Source organism: Cryptomeria japonica, chromosome 6 (assembly GCF_030272615.1).
Source record: "Cryptomeria japonica chromosome 6, Sugi_1.0, whole genome shotgun sequence".
In the NCBI taxonomy this organism is placed as follows: Eukaryota; Viridiplantae; Streptophyta; class Pinopsida; order Cupressales; family Cupressaceae; genus Cryptomeria; species Cryptomeria japonica.
This window is the reverse complement of record NC_081410.1, coordinates 388,648,536-388,667,085: the sequence shown is the minus strand read 5'-3', so window position 1 is coordinate 388,667,085 and position 18,550 is coordinate 388,648,536. Positions and strand designations below refer to the sequence as shown.

Here is an 18,550-nt window from a genome sequence, read left to right as displayed (position 1 = left end):
CCAACACTCTGCATAATCCATAGATTGTACAATGCATATAATGGTGGAAAGGTGTGATGTCAAATGGTGGCTCAATACTATCTGGAAGTCTAACTGGTTTCCCATCCACCCTAGGCATGTATCTGGGCATTGCATGCTTCTTGATAACACCATTGTATTTGTCATAATCCTCTGCAATCTGCTCCAAATCTATATCTGTACATGCAGCACCAGTAATCTGGAAAGCTTCAACGAAGCTAGGTCTGTTAATTGAAACTAGGGCAGACTGGTTCTTTCTTCTAATTATCCTAGATACTGAGCAATAGCGTTTGGCCAACTCTTTGATCAAATCCACATCAACATACACATCTGCCACAATTAACTTTGCCATATTTAAATCCCAAGGGTTTGACATCGGCACACCCATAACCCTATTATTCCAGAAATAATGAAACAGAGCAGTACCAGACATATAAAGCGTGGTCTGGTTTTTGCATTGGCTCCATAAATCTTTCCATGCCATTTCATTTGTATTCAAAGCAATGGAAGTCCCTGGTAGCAAATCTACAAATTATTCTTGGTATTTCTATCCTTCTTCTTTTCCTCAGTGGCCTTGGGCTTGGAACCTCCACTTGTCATCGCCTTGCTCATTTTAGCTGCAAGAGAAAAACTTAACTAATTTTTTGAAATTTTCCCACACCCAACACTCTGAATTCTCCAACGTTGCTGCAAAGCTCAATTCACTGGATTACCTCGAAGATAGAATGCAATTATACAAAATATCAGCACGATCATGCAATTTATGGTATTTGGGTGCCATCACTTCTCTCATTAATTGACACACCTGCATGAACTAGCTACTGTGATTGAACCGTTGGCATTAATTCAAAGCTGAAGTACTAGTGCAAAATTTGAATTCATGCCCTTCTATCTGATTGTCATTGAAAACTTTTGCAAAACCCAGCAAACAAGTCCACGTGTCAATCTCTGATTGCTTAGCACCCCTTTTTCTCTTTTCTATCTCAGTTAGTTTTCGGAGTGTCACTCAGGCACGTGGCAACAACTCGCAATCTCGCATTATGAACTGCACTTCCTTCAATCTCCTTCGCGAGCTAGCGACTAAGCCATTCCCCATCGTTAATTGCACACTCGCAACCTGTTATAACAATTTGGAAAGTAACCGGCGAGTTAGCGACAATGCTACCAAATCCTCTTAATCGCAAGCTTGCAACCCCTTTTACAAATCCTCAAAGAATCTCGGGAGTGAACGACAGCCGTTGATCTTCATCAAGCCCTTCAGTCACAACTTCGCAACAAAATTTGGAATATTCTTTCTTTACCTGCGAGCTGGCGACCACTACAAATCTAACAAAACAACTTATTTCATCGCAACTCAAAACTTGACTTAAACCCTTGCGAGCCCGTGACAACAAGACACTTAACCGCTATCGCATGCTCGCAACATTTTTTGACTTAAGACTTACAAACCCGCAAGCATGCGATGACCACAAAATCAGACCAAAACTTACTTGTCGCCAGATCGCAACATAAAATGCTAAACAACTTCAAAACCTGCGAGCAAGCGACCAAACCAACTAAGCTGCGATACCAACCACATCGCATGATCGGAAATTAAAATGACTTAACCGCGAACACCTCGCGACCCTGCGATAACATAAAATCACACCCAGTCGCATCCTCGCAACATAAAATGGTCAAGTGCAAAACATCTTGCGAGGTAGTGACAACTAAAATCTCTCTATACTCGCAAGCTTGCGACTTAAACTGACTTGATGACAAAGGACCTGCGAGCTAGTGGTAACCATAAAATCTCAAACTATTTATCTCTTAATCGTAGCGACCCAACGAGTACCAACAAAAATCAATAGTCGCTCACTCTCCAATGTTTTATGTTACCTTCATAAAAAGGCGTGAGCAGTGGCACAACATGTCCATTAAAAAAAGATGAGACACTTGGCACTGGCACATCATCTCCATTTCACGATCTGACAACACTTAGCAATTCTTGACCTCACGAAGCTTGCGGTTTGATCACGTCTAAAGACATTTAACCTCGTGAGCTGGCGATAACCATAAAACTTAATGACAAACTGTCAAGTCGCTAGCTCGCGACCTAAAGATGCTAGCATTAAACAAACATGAGAGCCGACGACAACTGTATGAAATGACTTACTCGCTACTTCTTGCGGCTATAATGCACGACATCAGACCGACTCAAGACCTCACGACCAAAGCAATTTCATTAACAATCTCCAGCTCGCTAGCATAAAATGCTAACACCCAAAAAGCTAGAGACCTCGCGATTTAAACCCAAACCAACACTCGCTAACTCACCAGTTAAATTGTTAAACATGAAATTGATCTGCGAATTAGAGATGAAACATTAAACATGTTTGACCAACCGTTTGACCACACTTGACGTTGACATGGACAAATAAAGAGAGGACAACTTAGATTTTCAACGCACGACAACTTCAGTTTACTAGCCAACTAAGGCAAAAAACAAACACAAAACCCTAATCACCATGAACATGACCAAAAATCGTGAAAAGATACTTCCATAAAACCAGAGGATAAACCCACGACATGAATCGAAGCTCAATATGACTTAGCCAAAAATTTTGCGAGTCTATCTAAAAGACTCGTGAGTTTTTTGCAAGGACTCGCGCGAGTCTTTTGCATAGACTCGCGAGTCTTTCAGATGGACTCGTGCGACCCAGAAAAAAAGTCATGCAAGCTTTAAAATTGAGTTTTTTAAAAAAAAATTTGCCTTCATTTGGCATAATTGAGGGAGTGAAAAATAAAAGATAGGGGGAAATTGCGCCGATGGAAGTAGGGAAAATTTAACCTCCGAGTCTGATTAGGCTCCATATAACAGCATAATTAGCATTGAAGAAATCTTGGTATTATACATTTTAGAGTTGAAAGTTTGAAACTATGAGTATGTGACATGTGTAATATTTCAATTATGGCTCTTATGTTCTCTAAATGCATTAATTTCTTTATGTTTTTTTGTAAAACTACGGTTTTTTTTTGCCAAGTCCTTGCCGAGTCTTTCACGAGTCCGAGTCCGAGTCCAAATTTTTGGTTTGCCGAGTCCGTGGCGAGTCCGAGTTTTTCAACTATGGTTCTAACATCATTTTAAGCATTTAATGTAGAACAGTAGAAAGGTTCTAACAGTTATGCTATATAAATAATTTTATGGATCTTGTGACACAAATTGTTGCATTTCATGTTCAACATAATGTGGAACCAATTTACTAATAATTCAATTGTTTACCAATAATTCAGAAACTAAATTCTAATTGTTTAATAATAATTCAAATTCACAATTAAAAATATGAAATAAGTATCCATTCTGATTGACACATTCAAGGAATACAATATCAAAAATCATCAATGACAACTATAGTATTGCAAATTGTAATGACTCAAGAACTGTGTTATAAATACCTATAAATTGACTGCTAATTCACTTTAGTGACTCAGTCTGAGGCTTCTATATCCCAAATGGACTCAAGATCCTGAACCTGACTAGTACTAACAGGTTCATCTTCATTCTGAATCGGGTATTCAAAAATTTCTTCGACTTCATGCTGACTCTGAGTCTGAGATCCATCATTTGTCTCAGCACTAGCAGTAGCACCACCAGCTTTTAAAGTGTTGCATACCCCTTGTCTTTCACGCACGGAATTCCAGATTGCTAGTGCCCTATCATATGGAAAATCTCTAACATTATCCTAAGTTACAAACAACCTCAAGCAAGTTTCCAATTTTTTGTCTAATTTGTTTATGATCTTTTTTTTCAAAAGACCTAATGCACTGAAAACTCTCTCATCTTCCACTGACCCCAATATCACTGTTTGACATAAATCAGCAATTTTGAAATATTTTGGTATTGCATTATCCAATACTTCACTCTGATCTATCCTTTTCCAAAGCCTTGTGATTGATCCAGGTTCAAATGGATTTTTGAAGTTTTCCAACCGCTGTTTCATACACAATGCAAAGCATTTACATTGTTTTTAAGATGATCTGAATTTAAAATTCCTTCTATTGGTTGTCCATTGCAATCTGCATCTTTTGAAAATGTCAATATCAATTCCTCCAGTTTTTTATGAAACACCTTTTCCTCATTTGGATTATCTCTGAAGTCACACCAAAATTGAGGATACACACAAGCCATGGCTTCAAGTATTTCTTCTCAAGGGAATCTTTCACGAATCTCAGTTGAAAGTTGGTATGCAATAGACTTCAAATTGTCACTAACAGATTTAACAATCCTGTCAAAATCTTCCTTTTTAACTAGTAGTGCTCTGCCTCACTTGTCCGTCTTAGATTGGTGCATTGGTATCTAAAATCGTTTTACAAAGACTCATAACTCATCTTTTCCGTTGAAATGTAAAAAACTTTCAACATGATTCAAATCTGTAATTATCTGCCACCTAAAATAATTTGGGCTTTGCCTTGTTAGATCTGAATAAGGACAATCTAGGGCTATGCATGTCATTTTACATAAAGTGCTATACTCATTGATATACATAGTTGTGTCTTGGGCTTTCCTAACAAGTTTGTTCATTGAATCTAGCATGGGAAGAAGACTAGCTAAAGTTAACAGAGTCTCTATATCACTTAATTGTTGTAAGAGATCGGGAGGTTTGTCTACTGTGAGGTGTTGCTCGTACATTAGTCCAATCAAGGATTGATATTGTGTCAGAACTCATTCTACTGGTCCATGCAAGGAGATCCATCTGGTCTCAACATCCTTGAGAATCTTGTTTCTTGCTATTACTCCCTCAACAAAAATTTGAAATTTTGCAAAACATTTAGGACTTCGGCAGAAGTATGAGTGGAGCTCGCGGACTAGATCTTCAACTTTTGACACCGTAGGGATATTGCTTACAATTCTATATGCTAAATTCGTTCAATCGGCCATGTAGTGAATGCCAAGCATGTATGGTGCAGTACTAGTTTGTAATCTTGTGCAAAGACCGGTCCTTTGACCTTGCATTACTGCAGCTCCATCAGCTCCAACACACACCAACTTTTGGGCAATTGTCAAGTCATCCATACCAGCAATTTCATATAAAGCTTTCTTAACTTCTAAATATAAATTTTTTGCTATTGAATTGCCTCTCATTTTATGAACACACCGTAGATGAGCTCGGCGAACATGTTCTTTTACGGTATAGACATGCATACAGACCCAAGCACTGTTATCTACCGCAATAACTTCATCTATGGATAATGAAATGAATTTTGACTCTTTTACACTTTCTTGTAAATTTTGCTTTTCCACCTCAGCAAGACAATTTGCCATTTCCCATTCAGCGTTTATTGACGAATGTAACATAGGATAGTGAGGAACATTCAAAAAAGATAATAAATTACTATTTTCTGGGAAATCTTTCATAGGACACCCTCTGGACAGAATATGAAAAATAACACTCATCTGAATAGTCTTTGCCAAGTTTGCATCTTTCACTGCATGTTCAAGCCCAACCTTGATTGTATTTCCACTGTTACCAATCAGTGTCATTTTGTGGTTATGCTCTTCATATTCCGCGGCATACTTAACATGAAGACATTCTTCCTTTGATTTCCATCTTACTACTGGTGTTTCCTTTCTGTTAATGATCTGTTTTTCATAAACCTTACCAATATGCTTTTCTATGGTGTCAAGCTTTAGCTGCATCTTCTTCTCTCTTTTAGTTTTTCAGCTATAAATCTTACACCTGCATTTTGTTGGTTGTTCATCATTGTTTGGGACTGGTTCAATGAATGTGTACTTTGCTACCCAATCAATCCTAAAACTCCTTGTCATTTCCCACTCGTGCCCCATTTTTACTTTCCTTTTTCTTTTCTTCCTACCAACATCATCTTCAGTACTAGCATTTTCATCCGTGTGAATTATCTCATTGTGTGTATCCCTTAGAACATCTTCTGCCGTGCCGGTATTGTCATCCTCATTTGATGCATTTAACTCAATGACAATCCCGCCTTGTGGTGGTGGTGAGATACTGTGAATGGCTTCTGCAACTGCAGAAGTTGATGGTCTAGAAACTTTGCCAATTCCAAAGTAAGACTTTAATGGTAGTATCTCTAAGTTTTGGGCGTTTTGATGGCCTCCCAATCCCTTCAGTTTCATCGCCCTGAGGAGTTTTACCCTTGTGTGACATCCCAATACCTTCACTGCCTTGAGGAGTGTTAGTTTCACCCTTGTCTGACATCTCAATCCCTTCACCACCCTAGGAGTCTCACCCATGTTTGACATCTTGACCTCTTACTACGAATTAAAACTAATACTATCAAGTATGAAGAAATGATTACTCACCTTTATGCCTACTCAATTCTTTGAATCAGGAATCAGGAATGCCTAGGCCTGTGTTGCAGGATTGTAACTCTGGCCCTCCACCTTACAATCAACTTCAACGTTCCAACTCAAATTGCGGAATGCGAATCGAGAGCTCCCAAATTTACTTATCAGACATGAACAAATTGTAAGAAAGAGTGTTTCAAACTTTCAGTTGTATTTATATCAATCCATGATTGCATTTTTGGCGAATTCCGCGAGCGTTTGAAAATGCATCTTGATTTAAGTGAGGCGAAATCGGTCCTCGAATGCGTATAATGTTTTAATTGTTATTGGCGAATTGGGCCTCATTATGCTTAACGTGAGATTTAACAATAGGCGAAATGGACCGACATGTGCAATGAAGATTTAATTTACCGTTGGCGAAATAGGTCCTGGGTACATGGTCGTTTTACTATTTCTAGTGAATTAACATAGGTGATCTAATACCCATGTCCGAGTGATTCCAGGCAAATATTACAGGCATCCACGTGGAACGGTATGTGGTCAATGGCGAAGCCAGAATTTAGTGGACCATTAACCCCGAAATTTTGGGCAATTTGACCATTGTGTTGCTCCAAACTATTCGCCATTTCCATAAAAATGAAATCACAGAATTCGCCAATTGGCGAAGATTCACTAGTAAAAAACTTTGTGCTTTGGATTGATTTGGATTCTTTGCAGCTCTAAGCGCTCAAGCAATAGGTGAGTGTCAAGGTAATCATTGGATGATGCTTCACAATGTAACCTCTAGGTTAGGTCAAGGTGAGTCTTGGTTCTGATGGGTAGTCAAGTGAGGCAGTGCCTTTTATCCTTAGCTTGCCACAATCCACAACTTGGATGCCTTTTGATCAATGTGAGTCAGTGGTGATGAAATGCACCGTTTATCTTTCAAATCCACACTCAAGATGAGGTGCTCAACCATTCAATGAATAAGGTGAAGTGCTCGGTGAAAGTGATTTTGTACTTGGAATAAAAGTGATTTTGTACTTGGAATAATTTTGGAGAAGCAATGCAACACCAAGTCATTTGCGTAACAATACTGCCGTTCACTTTGTGAAATCGATGAACTTGAGAGGTGAAAATGAGTTTTGTCCACCACCTCATGAAAATCCACAACCTAGTGATGATGACTCCAATTGGTCTTTAAGTGTAAGAAATTCACAACTGGGAGTCATTGAAAGTGCTGATCAAGTGAGTTGCATCATCCTCAAGTGTTGATGAACAATCTTGAATGAGGTGAAGTGAAATAAAGATAGCGTCGAGGTGTAGGTCACAATTGCAATGTTTGTCGTTGAGTTGCTCAAATCCACGACCTAAGTGTTGTGGCGACTACTTTTGTCCTTAAGCTGCCAAAATCCACAACCTAAGGGAGTCCATGACTTGAACATCTTTGAGGGCAATAATGAATGAGAGTGATTTTATCCTTAAGCCTTAATGAACGATAGTGAAGGTGCCTTGGAGTGAATTAGATGAAGAAATTTGATGATGAATGTGAATGAGGATGATCAATCCATGACTTGAGCACATCCATGACTTGCTCAAATCCACGACTCAAGCATGAAAATGGCAAGGTTGATCAGTGAAGTGAAGAAGAAATGAAGAACTCATTCAATCCTTGAGTTGAAGAATGAACATCAACAATGTATTGAAGGTGAAGTAATTGACTAAGTGTTGGAATTTGCAAGCTTGAATGATGATGATGACTATCCTCCACTTGCAAGAATCCACGACCTTCCAAAATCCACGAACTAGAGAAATCCGTGACTTGGAAGTGGATGTGAGTAAGTTTATCCTTGAGTTGGCAAAATCCATGACTTGATAAAGGTAAGTGCAACATCATGATGTTTGATCTAGTAGGCAACTGTTGATGAAGAAGTGAAGTGATCAAGGCTTCCACAACTTAGATGAAGGCAAACAAATTATCCATGGGTCCGCAACTTAGATGTCTATGCTTGGTGAGTTATGATTTTTTCTTGATTTACAAATTTTTCAATCCGACAAAGACATATTTATCAAGGAAATGTTGAAGAAATTCATGATGGAGGATTGCAAATCAGTTAGCACACCCATGGTCACATATTGTAAATTAAGCAAGGACGATGAATCTCTTGGAGCAAATCAGACACTATACATGTTCATGATTGGGAGCCTATTATATGTGACAACGTCAAGATCAGATATCATGCATGTAGTAGGCATGCTGGCACGTTTTTAAGTAGCACCAAAAGAAACTCATGTTGAAGCAATTAAAAGAATATTCAAATATCTCAAGGGCACTTTGGAATTTGATTTGTGGTATTCAAGAGGTGAATATTTCACTCTAGCAACATATGCAGATGCAGATTAGGCAGGCAGTGTTGATGATAGAATAAGTACAAGTGGTGGAGTATTCTTTCTTGGAAATAGGTTAGTGTCTTGGCTAAGCAACAAACATCCTTTAGTTTCTTTATCCACAACATGGGCTGAATCTTAGCAGTAATATCATGTTGCACACAAGTTCTTTGGATGAAGCTGGCATTGAAGGACATGAAGATGGAATGTGATCATCCAATTTCAATACTTTGTGAAAACATGAGTGCAATTAATATTTCAAGAATCGGGTTATGTACTTTAGGACATAGCACATTCCTATCAAATATAATTCCTTAAGAGAATAGGTAGTACCGTAGTAGAACAAAATGTCAAGTTGGAGTACATTGCCACAAAGGAACAGATAGTAGATATTTTTACGAAGCCCCTTCCTAAAGAGACTTTTGAATATCTCAAGCAGAAATTGAGAATGATATCAGTCTCATTTAGTGAGATGTCCTATCCACTCAGCTATGTAAGTATCTTGTCAAACAGTTTGCTTGCAATTATCTTGTGAAATGTTATACAAAATTGAGCACAAGCTTGCTGATTGGCTTGGTTTTTCAGTTATCATTCGTTGGCTTTTCGAGCATTAACAATCACACTGCATAAAGTAAAGATAAACTAGTTTCATTAAAACAATGGTCACTAGAATTAGTACATAAATGGAATAACTTTTCAGTCATGACAGACCTGCAATAATAGTAGCACTGCTGTTAGCAACCAGCTATGATTTTGAGACTCCCTTGAGGTTGATCCTTGCTCGAATACCAAGAACAATGCGGTATAAATGTCCTCCAAACAAAGACAAACTCCCTGAGCAGTTTCAGACATGGAAACTCATGCTTCATGGGCTGTCTGGGAACTTATATGCCTGCAAATGATGCTCAGAAGATATCAGCAGTGCTTCCAACCATGGAAGTGTCAACCCAAACAATGAGACTCAAACTTCCTTGAACCTCTTCAAATATGATTCCAAATTGTTATACAAAGATCTGCAGCAATAAGACTTCCCTTATTATTCTGCTAAGAATGGAGTAGGAATCTCCAAATACATCACTGTAGCAAGCCTTCAACATTCATTAAAGCTTCAAAATCTTCACTAAATTTATGTCAAACCCTAGCCGTCCAAGGTATCATGAAAAATATGGCAATAAACCAGCAAATCTGAAGCAACATGTCTTCCACCTGCAAAAAACTTCAAACATTAGCTGGTTGAAGCTCCAGAATGATGTAAACCTGCAAATATGCTCAATGATGAACCTTGGGTGGATTCACCTCTCAATGTGGAGTTGGGTTTTTGTTCAATCCACCAAGAAACTCCAAGGGTTTCCGTCCTCAGATTTCCTGTAAATGAAAGCCAAAGCTCTCAAGCTTCGCAACAAGAAATAAAATTAACCAAGTACATGCAAATGAGCTCCAAATGAGCCCTTTCATAATTCTCGAAGGAAGCTTCTAGAAAAACCATTTCACTCCCCCTCTCTTTTAATATTCATATTTACTTGCAAATGGGAATAATAATAAAGTGACCCCTTATATATTTTTAATTAACTTAAAGTCACTTTATGAATTAATTTTATATTCACCTTATATCTCCCAATATTGGCGCCTATCTCCATAAAAAACACTTTATTAATTATTTTAAAACCTTATAACTCCATAGGTGCCAAAAATAAAGTCACTTTATGGAAACAAATTAAAAATCAATTTAATCATATCATAAAGTCATTTAATATATTTGATGATTAGGCATTATTTTATTGGGCCATATGTTGGTGGCTCCACTTTTGATGTAAACCATAATTAGCGCAACTCGAGGGTTTTGTTAGCATGATCTTGGCCCTTGATTTTGGTTAAATCTTAGCCATTCATTTTGTTTGAGACTCTATATATACCCCATTGCCTCTCATTTGTAAGAGAGAGATTTTTGAGAATTGTCAGTATATGCTGCAGATTTGAATATAAGTCATTGTTCGAATTGATGGTGATTTTTGTTTAAGCGTTGCTTTGCATTTGAGGTTCTCAATTCCTCCAAGTTAGATTAGAAATTTTCTTTCAAGTTTTGTTAGATTGAATGAAAGATCTTGTTGAATGCATTTGTGTGGAATCCATTAGTCCATACCACTAGCCTCTTGTTGATTGTAAGTGTGCCTTGCATGGTCAACTGAAATTTCTATGTGAGCTTAATTTCAATTATAATACGTCCATTGTTTATGCATTAACTTGAATGGTGATCAATGTTTGATGGTAATGATTTGAACATCTTTGAATTATACCTTAGATGATTGCACTGCGCTTGTGTCAAGTTGTTTGATTTGATGGTGAGACCTTGCACAATAGGATTCAATTGGATAATTCGCCCTTTTCTTGCATTCTAGGCTTTAGAATAGAATTCCTAAACCCTATTCCTTTTGCCCCCTTTTTCAGAAATCCTTGTTAGATTAGATCAACAGCTTCATTGCAAAATCTTGAGTTATTGATGCAGAGGGATTATGATGGGCCACTTGGTTTGGGTGAATTTATATGAGAAATACAAGGTTTCCAATAGGTTTAGTGACACCTAAATGACACAAAGAGACCCAAACCCAAACAAGACCTCAATCAATGGTTATAAAGGTTTAAAATGACTTATCAGACTCAACCCACAGGGTACCAACAGGTTTCAAAACCTTGACTCAAGTTTAACTAGGCAAACTCTCTTCTAGGCCCTCAAACCAAGTAGCCTTTCAAATGGGTAGAACACAAATAACTTTCAACTTTTACAAAGAAATCCAAAACAAATTACAGATTAAAATACCCTTTTCGATCTTACTGAACATATGTTAGAATGAGGTATTGTTGTTTTGGAACACAAGCTTCAAAAATTGCTGCTCTGAATTAGGCCTAGCCCAATTAGCCTTCCTAGGACTGTTATTTAGACTTTAATCCAGATTTTTCCAAAAGACTTTTCAAAAAAATTGCACTTTCAGATACCCTTTTCGGAGTTACACAATTTACAAAAATTAAACTAGGTGATGTTTTGTACCAAATCTCTCTAATGGCTGACTGAGACACTTTTTACTCACGAAAATGGGTGCATTTACAAAGGAACTACCAACCCGACAACTCCAATCACTCCACAACTTTGGACAGTATTTGTATATGGTCCCAATCAAACACTTTGGGTGTCAATTTGAGTCTATGACTCCTGCAAATATGAAAGCCCCAAATTAGGCCTCAAAACCCCTAAAAACTAGGGCTTGGTCAATCTCCCACATGCCATCACTTATCTGAGCGAACAAATGATGGAACACCATCTCCTTGATGCCCTCTAACAATTACAATCATAAAAACTAGCCCTCCAATGGCTACTTTAGTGGCTGCTATTCCTTAGCCTCATTTCCCACATCCTCTTCACACCTTCAAATCCACTTTCTGAGTGATCACCCTGCAATTTCTTGTCAATTCTGCATATTTAGTGTTAGTATGATATGATACAACTTAGGGATTCATTCCAAGTCATAGTAAGTACAGTTTTGGAATGAATCCTTATCCCATGCTCTCAAAACAATGTCAAAACAAGCCTTTCAAGAGGCCAATCAGTCAAATAAATCTGAAACAGAAATAAGAATGGATGTAAGTGAATCAAAATAACTTTAAAATGCTATTTCCAGTTCATACAAGTGATACTTGATCAATGAATTATCAAAAGAGACTTTAAAATACAAGAAAATGAGTTTTTATTGCCTTTTAATGATGCAATCCGTACAAATATGCTTCTACAGCCATTCCCCTTCATTTCTCACTTTGTCCAACATATATAAGGTTTATTTCAACCATCCAAACCAACCTATATCAATTATTTGTCATTATAGACTTGTTTAGACTCTAAAATCCATTTTCCCACCTAAAAAACAACTAACCATTAGAATTCAAAAATTTGAATTTCTAACTTACAATTTATTGAATATTTTAAAGTCTAACCTATCAAACTTGATGTTTTATTATTCCTAAGATCTAAAAAAACTTAAATAACCATCCAAATCCCATTTAGGTACTATTGGCCTCCCTTACATAATTTTTGGTCCTAAAGTCCTTATCAGGACCTTTAGGACATTTAACTCTAAAATCATATTGATCATTATAAATTGCCATTATTGGCTTCAAAATGTCCCAATTGACCTTTATAGAAGTCCTTGAGCCTTCATTCATGTTTTGACCATTTGGTTGCCTTGGTATCTTCTTGGATGCTCCTGCATCAGTTATCAAGCATAACCTATTCCCATTCATGCAAAGAAAGATCCATTTGAACAATTGTGTAAGTCTCCAAGTGAAAATAGCATTATCACATCAAGCCATTGAGTTACCCACATGTCAAGAATTGACCATAGAAGCCTTGGAATCATTTTAGTTGATCAATCCTTTAACATCTGAGGTGATTTTGTTCAAGAGAGGGTAAAATACTTTCGTATTTTATTCTGTGTTCATATGTGCATAAAACCCACATGAACAACTAGAAGCAATAGAATAGAAGTCAAAAGGAAATTATATGGTCATGTTTCTTACTGATTAATTCTCTGTAGTAGCATGCATAATCCATCAATTGAAGTTGTGCTTCCCAATTCTGCATAAAAGATGATTTTTTGGAGAGCTTCCATGATAACAGAACAGGGAGAGTGGATCGTCTTGATCATATGTGAAGTCCATGGGCTGCGTTGAACATTTCCTTCGGCAGTCCATTTTTAGGGGAATTAAAAAATGCATTTGATTTACAATTAGTGATTTGAATAACCTGGTCATGTTGTGGAGAGAGTTTTTGGTTGTTAGAAATTATCATTCAAATAAGGTATGTTATATTTGATCATCTGATTCTAATGTCAAATATTACAATGTGTGTTTACATGACTAACATCAAATGAGCTAAGGAAAATTGGCAAGGTATACTAGGGTCGTGGCATTTATTAAAGTATAAACAGATCCCAAGAAAGAGTCTAAATGGTTGTCTTAGGTTTGTCTTAGAATTGTTGAGAGGTAAGTTTGTTGATTATTTATTGAAGTCTATTCACATTAAAATATAGATGTCTTGCATCATAGACACCACAACAATACTAGATTGTAATTTCCCCTTTTGTAAAGTGCCCTAGTTTGCCCTATATTACAATTCTCAGCCAATAAGGGAGGGTTAGAGGGGGAGTACTTTTATCTCCTATGATGTCCCCTTCTAATTAGTCATCAGTATTAGGTAGATTAGCCTATAATTTTGACCCTTGTAGGCTAATGAGGATGGACAAAGGGTCTCTTTCAGTTGGTATCTACTCCAGGATTCAGTATGCTTTGATTTGGCTTTCGTTTGGCATCATTTGGACCTCATTTTCTATACATTTGCCATATTTACTATTTATAGTGAGCCAGAAGTTGCTCGAGAGGGGACCATTCTATTTTTAGAAAGAACATATGGTCACATGGGGAAAAGCAGGATGGACTCCCGTTTTAGACGACATATCAAAATGTTAAGTATTTTGGGAGTTATTAATATTTTAATGGCCAAATTAATATTAAAATTAAATCATTAAATGGCTTACTATAAAGTTATAATTTAACTTTATAATTTCACTTAAAGTTGAGGGTTGAGTCATCATGGAAGGGGGGCATTATTACAGTTAATTATGGGGTCCAATATTAATGAGAAATTAAAATGATTTCCTAAGTTTAAATGTAATAACATTTTAAATGTTATTTAAAAATGCTCTTTAGAGGAAATCGAACTTCATGAGGGGATATAAGGCTTTGCAAGAGAAATCAAACTCATTATGTGATTATTATTTCTCTTGAATATTGTGAGCTTTGGAGTTTGTGGAGAGACAAGGGTTTCCTGCAGATTTTCAGAGATTTTGGACATTGGAGAATGTGCACTCTTCATTGTTGGAGCAGCCTGAGGCTGCCTGAGGTTGCGAAATACCAACTGAGGATAGCTTATAGGATTGGCTTCATTCCAGAGGTCAACATTGTGCAGATTGGGGATCTTTTCATAGAGTTTTCAATAATCTTCTTGAATCAGATTGAGGAAATATTGGTAATCAGCACAAGGAGAATTATTTGTGACAAATCATTAGCAGCTGTACTGCAGACAAACATTCTGAGCTGCAACAACAACTGTAATCCTTTTCCTCTGGGTATGCATGCTTTGTATGAGGCTTATATTTCAATAAATGTTGAAGTTGTATGACTGAAGTTATCATTTCTCAAATAATCTTAGCATTTTCAATTGTGATCAATCCATTTAGTTTATTGGCATTTGCTTTTTTTAATTCAAACCCTTGCAAAGACACAAAAAATTATAAAACTTCAAAAACCCAAAAACAAAATAACACCAGTAACAGCAGTTAGAGCCAGTGGGGTTCTTTACATCTCCTTAAAAGGGAAAACCTGCAACAAGTTAGAAAATAACCTACAAATTATATTTTATAAGTGAATAATAATTGCAAACAACTAACTATGATGATACATAAAATAAGGAATGACTGGTTATGGTACATAAATTAAAGAATGATTGATTATGATGAAACATAAAGCAATTTATAATTACAAACAATTGTATATTTAGAGATAAAGATCTTAACATACTAATTGATTACAAGGTTGCTTAACTAATTAATGAATCCCAATCAAGGCACGGATAGGTAACTTGATAGGGTGTCTTTACAACCGTTCCCCCTCAATCAAGGCACAGATAGGTAACTTGATAGGGTGTCTTTACAACCATTCCCCCTCAATCAAGCCACAGACAGGTAACTTGATAGGGTTTCTTACAAACGTTCCCCCTCAATCAAGCCACTTTCTCCCTCTCATATGATTCCATCCATCACTGTGGTAGAGAGGATAAGGATTTACCCCAATAGGGTGCCCTAAGTCTAACCCTCCTAAGCTCAAAGGCAGAGCACCTTTGCCCCCCTTTGGCCTCATGTGGACCCTGCCATACATACGAGGTGGTGTGCTTAGAGGTGACCCCGGCACTATTCCCCCTATTGATAACCTCCTTGCCTTCTATCATGGCTGAGAAGCACTCAGATTATAAGTAGATATACACAAGTCTCACTTACTACAGAATATCCATAATCATATCTATATGTATAAACAATATTATTAGCAGCATATAACTTGTCATAAATATGCAGAAGTATGTTCAGAACATGTATAAACAATATTAAGAGCAGCATATAACTTATCATTAATATGCAGAAGTAGATATATAGTGACATTATGCTATATTGAATAATTGTAGGCAGCAGTATATTAATCTGGAGAATGCAGATATAGACATTATTACTATGTATGCATATCATACCACCAAACAAAATATATTATCGCACAACTAGGTGTCAATATCACTGTAGGTATCCAGTCTATCCTCCGATGGTTGAATGTTTGATGAATAATTGATTGACTGAACGAATTCCTTTCATAGTATGATTTGAGGTATTGATGAGTGATAATGTAATGAAGGCTGGTTTGATATATTGGTGAATGATGATTGTATGTATGCTGGTTGATTGTTGCTTGATTTAAATGAATGGAATGATGATTGATAAGTGATCATTGAATAATTGAAATGATCTCTTTTATACTTCATTGGTAAAAGGGTCACCACCTGTCATAAGACTTGGGTCACCACCCTTTATGGCTACCTTATAAAATAATATATTCTTTACCAATTGTTTTCTCTTCCTCCCCTCCTCAAATGAGACCTTCTTCCCTTTATATCTTCCATTGTGAGGAAGAAGTCACACCCCTTCAACATGCTTGCCCTTTGAAAAAGTCACAACCTTTCTCAATCACCACCCTTCCTAATAGTCACAACCTTTTGCAATTACCACCCTTCAAAAGAGTCCTAACCTTTCGCAATTACCATCCTTTGAAAGAGTCACAACCTTTCATAATTTATGCCTTCCTTTGGAAGAGTCACTTTCTTATTTACTTCCCATTCCTTCCTTCTTCCATTGACTCTTCCTTGATTCATATGCTCCCTTCTTTCTTTTCTCCTCCCTCTCCCCTCTCAAATGAGGTTCTCTTCTCCCTTTTATATCTGATGTTTGAGGGAGTCTCAACTTTTCATTTTATGCCTTTTGACCAATTGTTAACTAAGTTAAATTTTAATTATATTTAATTTTATATTTTAATTTAAATGTTATTTTTATTCTTTTGTATTTTAATTTTATTATTATTATACATTATTAAATCCTATTTCAAATTGGGGACATTACATAGATGCAATATTACAATTAAAATACACTTTGTCACAGGCATGTATTGCTATGTTATTGATGCGATAAGACCACATTAGTTATGCCTTAAAAGGTAACTTAAAGTTACAACCACCTTATAACTTCCCCATTTATTAATAAATACAAGCCAACCTCATTGAAATGTGTGCCATTCAACTCTCTCAAATTCACGCATTAATTCTTCCAAGCTCTAACAACCATAGACAAAATATTAAACTATATTGGAGAAAGTGAACTAGAATGTTGAGAACACTTGAAAATATTTGCCGCAGGAGACACCAAAAATGTGCAAAGGTATCTACTGCAGATACTGGAATTCAGCACCATGGATAAAATTTACTATGACCTGGTGTGCACATATTGTAGACAGAACACTCTTGAAACCTTCTGGTGAGAAAATTGAGAATTCTTTCTTAGATGGACAGAATTATCCTTGTCCATCTTGTCTTTTCCATTGCTGTCAAGGATTTCAGAGAAATTCATTAGGGAGAGGCTGCAACCATCTTTCTTTTGAAGCTTTTTGTTCTTGACACAGGTATGCTGACCTGCCCTAATGCCTCTGGTATCACTTCTGAGTTTGGTGTATTCACTTGTACTCTGCGTTCCATTTGTTGTTTTAGATTTTGGTCACTTCCAGTACCTTTTATTTTTCCAATTCAGCCAAAGCTTCTTTTGCCTGGTTTGTGGTTTCGGGTTGAACAGCATGGATGGAACAGGCTAATGCAAGATTAACATGAACCTTTACATTTACACTTGTACTCTGTTGTTCCATTTGCTGTTTTTGATTTTGGTCACTTCCAGTACCTTTTATTTTTCCAATTCAGCCTAAGCTTCTTTTTCTCAGTTTGTGCTTTCAGGTTGAACAGCATGGATGGAACAGGCTAGTGCAAGATTAACATGAACCTTTACATTTTCACATCTATTTGGTGCTTGTATTCAGTTCTCCCTAATTCAATAAAAAAACTGTGGCAAGGGTTTCTCTAGGTCAAAATCAACACAGATCTGTGCATAGTTGAGTTTTTCAGGTTGTAGGATAAGCTATGAGGCTGCAATGTACTTCCCAGGTGAATCACCAATCATCTTCACTGAATACTCATTCCAATATTCACATAGGGGAAAATTTGCAATTGAATCCACACTAGAACAGTTGTAGCAAAATCATTTGTTAGATTCCAAGTTGGGACCCATGAATTCATGAATGTGCTTGATTTATTACAGAACCAGGGATCTCTCTGGAACAAAGTTTTACTCTTTTATCATCTCTAGATACACAATCATCATGAAGTATCCATTGGGCATCATGAGAACATCCACAGAACCACCAGGTTTCCAGTTTTCATGAATTCAAGGTTTCAAAGTGTTTGGGCCTTGGGGTCCCAATAAATGCAGATCAAAAATCAATATTGAGGACCTAGAGGCATTTTTCCATTTCTTTTCTAATGGAAAATGCAGTTTGTATGGATTTTAATTTCCTCAAAACAATCATTAGTCATTCATGATGGAAAATATGGTTTAAGGACTGATTATTGTACATGATGATGCAAGAAAGTGAATAGCTCATCTCTACATATATTGAATTGATCTT

At 36.8% G+C, this 18,550-nt stretch overlaps 1 protein-coding gene across 3 annotated transcripts in view; it reads left to right on the top strand.

The window, feature by feature from the left end:
* LOC131038323 (RNA pseudouridine synthase 5) overlaps positions 1–18,550 on the top strand; it is a 300,230-nt gene that overhangs the window by 224,838 nt on the left and 56,842 nt on the right. The window lies entirely within an intron of this gene.